General features: G+C 62.1%; 1 pseudogene; it reads left to right on the top strand.

Annotated features, from left to right (window-relative positions):
• The window catches only part of LOC126197825 (large subunit ribosomal RNA), a 7,929-nt pseudogene that overhangs the window by 820 nt on the left and 2,109 nt on the right, over positions 1-5,000 (top strand).

Raw genomic sequence — 5,000 nt, 5'->3', positions numbered from 1 at the left:
CCTGGCCCGGCCCCGGACCCGCGCCGCTGTTGGCTCGGGATGCTCTCGGGCGGAATAATCGCTCCCGTCAGCGGCGCTTCAGCTTTGGACAATTTCACGACCCGTCTTGAAACACGGACCAAGGAGTCTAACATGTGCGCGAGTCATTGGGCTGTACGAAACCTAAAGGCGTAATGAAAGTGAAGGTCTCGCCTTGCGCGGGCCGAGGGAGGATGGGGCTTCCCCGCCCTTCACGGGGCGGCGGCCTCCGCACTCCCGGGGCGTCTCGTCCTCATTGCGAGGTGAGGCGCACCTAGAGCGTACACGTTGGGACCCGAAAGATGGTGAACTATGCCTGGCCAGGACGAAGTCAGGGGAAACCCTGATGGAGGTCCGTAGCGATTCTGACGTGCAAATCGATCGTCGGAGCTGGGTATAGGGGCGAAAGACTAATCGAACCATCTAGTAGCTGGTTCCCTCCGAAGTTTCCCTCAGGATAGCTGGTGCTCGTACGAGTCTCATCCGGTAAAGCGAATGATTAGAGGCCTTGGGGCCGAAACGACCTCAACCTATTCTCAAACTTTAAATGGGTGAGATCTCCGGCTTGCTTGATATGCTGAAGCCGCGAGCAAACGACTCGGATCGGAGTGCCAAGTGGGCCACTTTTGGTAAGCAGAACTGGCGCTGTGGGATGAACCAAACGCCGAGTTAAGGCGCCCGAATCGACGCTCATGGGAAACCATGAAAGGCGTTGGTTGCTTAAGACAGCAGGACGGTGGCCATGGAAGTCGGAATCCGCTAAGGAGTGTGTAACAACTCACCTGCCGAAGCAACTAGCCCTGAAAATGGATGGCGCTGAAGCGTCGTGCCTATACTCGGCCGTCAGTCCGGCAGTCACGGCCGGTCCTTGCGGCCGGCCGCGAAGCCCTGACGAGTAGGAGGGTCGCGGCGGTGGGCGCAGAAGGGTCTGGGCGTGAGCCTGCCTGGAGCCGCCGTCGGTGCAGATCTTGGTGGTAGTAGCAAATACTCCAGCGAGGCCCTGGAGGGCTGACGCGGAGAAGGGTTTCGTGTGAACAGCCGTTGCACACGAGTCAGTCGATCCTAAGCCCTAGGAGAAATCCGATGTTGATGGGGGCCGTCATAGCATGATGCACTTTGTGCTGGCCCCCGTTGGGCGAAAGGGAATCCGGTTCCTATTCCGGAACCCGGCAGCGGAACCGATACAAGTCGGGCCCCTCTTTTAGAGATGCTCGTCGGGGTAACCCAAAAGGACCCGGAGACGCCGTCGGGAGATCGGGGAAGAGTTTTCTTTTCTGCATGAGCGTTCGAGTTCCCTGGAATCCTCTAGCAGGGAGATAGGGTTTGGAACGCGAAGAGCACCGCAGTTGCGGCGGTGTCCCGATCTTCCCCTCGGACCTTGAAAATCCGGGAGAGGGCCACGTGGAGGTGTCGCGCCGGTTCGTACCCATATCCGCAGCAGGTCTCCAAGGTGAAGAGCCTCTAGTCGATAGAATAATGTAGGTAAGGGAAGTCGGCAAATTGGATCCGTAACTTCGGGATAAGGATTGGCTCTGAGGATCGGGGCGTGTCGGGCTTGGTCGGGAAGTGGGTCAGCGCTAACGTGCCGGGCCTGGGCGAGGTGAGTGCCGTAGGGGTGCCGGTAAGTGCGGGCGTTTAGCGTGGGTGTGGTCTGCTCTCGCCGTTGGTCGGCCTCGTGCTGGCCGGCGGTGCAGGATGCGCGCGCCTGTGCGGCGTTCGCGCCCCGGTGCTTCAACCTGCGTGCAGGATCCGAGCTCGGTCCCGTGCCTTGGCCTCCCACGGATCTTCCTTGCTGCGAGGCCGCGTCCGCCTTAGCGTGCTCCTCCGGGGGCGCGCGGGTGCGCGGATTCTCTTCGGCCGCCATTCAACGATCAACTCAGAACTGGCACGGACTGGGGGAATCCGACTGTCTAATTAAAACAAAGCATTGCGATGGCCCTAGCGGGTGTTGACGCAATGTGATTTCTGCCCAGTGCTCTGAATGTCAACGTGAAGAAATTCAAGCAAGCGCGGGTAAACGGCGGGAGTAACTATGACTCTCTTAAGGTGGCCAAGTGGCGGCGGTGTGGCTGCATCCGGACTCGGCTTTTCGAAGCGCGGTCTTGATGTAGTCGTGCTGCTGCTGCGAGGTGCCTTCCTTGGGTTGTAGTTACAGGGAGAGTGATGCGCAATACATGGGCCTAGCCCTCATAGCCTCTCCTCTCCTGCGGTCTTCTCCCCTTCACGTGGGCCCGCTGATTTCGCAGAGTAGAAGACCGCACCAGGGGCTTGGGGGGGTTACCAGCCCCCCCTCGCATTATACCTATTAGTTGGGGGCAGCACACAAGAAAACACGAGTGGTGGCCCTTCCGCTGAAGGCGCCACCCCAGCTTCCCCAGCACCTAGCCGGCCAACCGGCCGTGCCGTAGATTCTGTAACTGTTGCAGCCTATACCTGCAGTGAGTGTCACCGCAGCTTCACAACCAAGAACGGTCTCGGGGTCCATCGCCGCCGCCAACATCTAGCGGCCGCCAACGCGGAGATCGTCACGGAGAGGCATCGCGCGAGGTGGACGGAGGAAGAAGTCCTATCGCTCGCCAAGGCGGAGGCCGAACTGTTCCTCGAGAGGGACGCACGGTTCTTCTTTGTCAACCAGGAGCTAACTAGCATGTTCCCCGACCGAACGCTTGAAGCAATCAAGTGCCAACGGCGGAAAGCTGCCCACAAGCAGCTTGTCCGCCAATTCATGGATGCACTTGAGCTCGGTCGGGGGGAAGAGCCGGCGTCCCGCCGGGGTGCGGCGACTCCGCCGCCCGATGCGGGCGATGCCGCTGCGCCGTCCGACGACGCAGCCGAGGACTTCGCGGCCGACACCACCGGGCCGCCGCCGGAGGGGCCGACTGACGCCGCCATCTGGGAGCATCTCGCGGGACTACCTGCTTCCGCCCAGCGTTTCTCTGCTCTGGATCGAGTCATTGGTCTGGGGCGGGGCACGCCGCCCGATGTCATCCTGGGCATGCTCCCGGATGCCCTTTCGTCGGTCGGGTCCAGAGGGGAGAGATCGATCACCAGGACACAGCGGCCGCGCCAACCATCTAAGCGGCCGCCTGCCGCTCCGCCGCTGCAGAAGCGCAAGCGGCGCCGCTGGGAATACGCAAGAACGCAGGATGCCTTCCGGAGGTCGCGTGCACGTTGCGTGCGCGGCCTCCTGGATGGCACCCTGCTGCAGCCGCCACCTGTCATCCCAGGTCTGCTGGACTTCTGGGCGGACCTCTTCACTAAGAAGCCCATCTCGACCGCGGGCTTCATCCGTGACCGCCTCCTCCCGCACTCGCAGCCTGTCGCTGTTGAGTGCCTATGGGGGCCGGTCACACTTGAGGAGGTCGCTGCCGCCTTGCCGCCCAGGGGATCAGCAGCCGGACCGGACGGCCTAACTCCAGCGGAGCTGCGGCGCCTGCCGCACGAAGTCCTGGTGAAACTGATGAATCTCTTCCTTCTGGCCCGCGCCCTTCCGGAGCGTCTACTTCGCGCGCGGACGTCCCTTCTCCCCAAAACGGCTGCACCAGCATCCCCCGCTGACTTTCGCCCCATTACGGTCTGCTCGGTGCTGGCGCGGACCTTTCACAAGGTTCTCGCGTCACGCCTGATGCGCGCATGTGCTGTGGACGAACGTCAGCGGGCATTCATCCCCCGGGATGGGATGTTGGAAAACACCTTCATCTTGGACACAGCTCTCACCGACGCAGTTCGCTCCTGTCGCTCTGTCTTTGTGGCGTCGATCGACGTTTCTAAAGCATTCGATTCGGTAGATCATGCTGCCCTTCGCCCTGTGCTGAGGGCTCATGGTCTGCCGGATTGCTTTATTGAATACGTCGAGCGGTGCTACGAGGGCAGCACGACGGTGATAGCGGGCGGCGCCGGCGTGGGCGTGTCTGTGCAGCCATCACGGGGCGTTCGACAGGGCGATCCCCTCTCCCCCCTCTTGTTCAACTTTGCGGTGGACTACGTTTTAAACCAGCTGCCCTCCCACATCGGAGCTCGGATACTTGGTCGCAGAGTCAACGCTGCGGCCTTTGCAGATGACGTCTTGCTGTTTGCATCGACCGCGAGGGGCTTGCAGTCCCTCATCGACGCAGCCGTCGCAGCCCTCGCACACCTGGGGCTGCAGATCAACGCCCGGAAGTGTTTCACCCTCGCCTTGGTCGCGTCAGGCCGCGAGAAGAAGGTGAAGGTGGACGGTGACGTCACCTTCAAGGCAGGCAATGCCACCATGCCTGCCCTGCGTGTGGGTGAAACCTTCCGGTACCTTGGGCTGCAATTCTCCACGGCGGGTCGCTGCATGTTTAATCCACGACGCCATCTTGTGGAACAGCTTGATGTCATCTCCCGAGCTCCGCTGAAGCCGCAACAGCGCCTCCACGCTCTCACCAATGTGCTTCTCCCTGGCCTGTACCATGGGCTGGCCCTCAGCCGCACCCTGGTGGGTGCCCTCAAAGCGGCTGACATCACCATAAGAGCCGCGGTCAGGAGATGGTTCCGCCTTCCGGCGGACACCCCTCTGGGCTACTTCCACGCTCCTGTTGCCCAGGGGGGCCTCGGCATTCCATCGTGCCGTTGGATGGGGACGCTTCTCCGTCGGTCCCGTCTCCTGGCCTTGAAGAAGATAGGGCCAGCCTGCGACGGTGCAGGCCTGGATGAGGTACAGCGTGAGATTGAGGTGCTGGAGCGACGCTTGACGTGGGAGGGCCACCTCCTCAAATCGTCGACGCAGGTTGGGGAAATGTGGGCAGCACGCCTACACATCGCCATTGACGGTGCGGCACTGTCAGCTTCTGCCGCCGTCAAGGGCCAACATCAGTGGGTCGCCGACACCAGTCGCCTGCTATCTGGGCGTGAATACATCGACGCCCTCCGCGCCCGCATCAACGCCTTCCCCACGAAGGCACGGCGCAGTCGCGGGCGGGGGGCGGACACCAGATGCCGCGCGGGCTGCCAGGCCGTGG

The sequence above is a fragment of the Schistocerca nitens genome, chromosome 7 (assembly GCF_023898315.1).
Source record: "Schistocerca nitens isolate TAMUIC-IGC-003100 chromosome 7, iqSchNite1.1, whole genome shotgun sequence".
Taxonomy (NCBI): Eukaryota; Metazoa; Arthropoda; class Insecta; order Orthoptera; family Acrididae; genus Schistocerca; species Schistocerca nitens.
The sequence above is the reverse complement of the archived record's forward strand: the minus strand, read 5'-3'. Positions and strand labels throughout refer to the sequence as shown.